Here is a 1,232-nt window from a genome sequence, read left to right as displayed (position 1 = left end):
TGTTCAAGACGTTTCCGCCCCCGGCTCCTCACTCCGGGTTCCGGTGAGCAGGGCCAGGCGAGGGACAGAGGCTCTTGGGCGCCTGCCCTGATTGGACGCCCTTCTGCCGAGGACACCTTCGCGTTCGTTCGAGAAGTCGACAACGTTGAGGCCGGGCGCGGCGGCTCACGCCTCTGATCCCGGCACTTTGGGAGTCCGAGCCTGGAGGACGGCTGGAGCCCAGGAGTTCAAGACCTGCCTGGGCACCACAGCGAGATCCGTCTCTACAAAAAAAAGAAAAAATAGCCGGACGTGGTGGCGTGCACCTGTAGTACCATACACTTGAGAGACTGAGGCAGGAGGATCGTTTGAGCCTGGGAGGTCGAGGCTGCAGCACGCCCTGGATTGAATCATTGGTTCCTTCTCTATATCTGCCTTGAGTGCCAGGCTCTGTGCTGGGGCAAAAGGGGGAGGGTGGTCACGATGATGAACTCGGCGGACTCCCAGCCCTGTCCTCATGAGGGAAGGCACGAGTACACTGAAATGACAGCAGCTGTGCGCGATGCCTTGCAGGGGGCCGGAGGAGCAGCCCGACGGGGAGAAGGCCTGGCTGTCCTGGGGATGCAGACAGCAGGTGCACAGGCCCTGTGGCGAGTGGCTTGGGGTATCCAGGAACCGGAGAGGCTCAAAGCAGCCACCGCCGGCTTTGGCTACGGAATCCAGGGTTACAGCCATTAACTGGAACTTAGATATGATCATCCGTGGTGACAAGTGTTGATAAGTGCTATGGAGTGCCCTCGCAGGGGGTGACGACACTTACGAGACCAGACTCTTCCTGAGATGCTGATCATTTTATCTGGTGATTTAAAACATGGAACATAGCCACGCATGGTGACTCAAGCCTGTAATCCCAGCACTTTGGGAGGCAGAGGCGAGAGGATTGCTTGAGCTCAGGAGTTCGAGATCAGCCTGGGCAACTTGGTGAGACCTCGTCTCTACAAGAAATAAATTTTAAAAATAAGCCGGACATGGTGGCACACGCCTATAGTTGCAGCTACTTGGAAGGCTGAGGTGGAAAGATCACCTGAGCACAGCAGGTCGAGGCTGCGGTGGCCGTGAGCGTGCCACTGCCCTCCAGCCGGGCGGCAGAGTGAGACTCTGACTCCCCCCCAAAAAAAGTGGACCATGCTGGGATCGGTGGCTCAGCCTGTAATCCCGCGCCTTTGGGAGGCCGAGGTGAGTGGATTGCCTGA

Source organism: Carlito syrichta, unplaced genomic scaffold (genome assembly GCF_000164805.1).
Source record: "Carlito syrichta isolate Samal-C Ts95f unplaced genomic scaffold, Tarsius_syrichta-2.0.1 Scaffold153864, whole genome shotgun sequence".
NCBI classification, from domain to species: domain Eukaryota; kingdom Metazoa; phylum Chordata; class Mammalia; order Primates; family Tarsiidae; genus Carlito; species Carlito syrichta.
The sequence above is the reverse complement of the archived record's forward strand: the minus strand, read 5'-3'. Positions refer to the sequence as shown.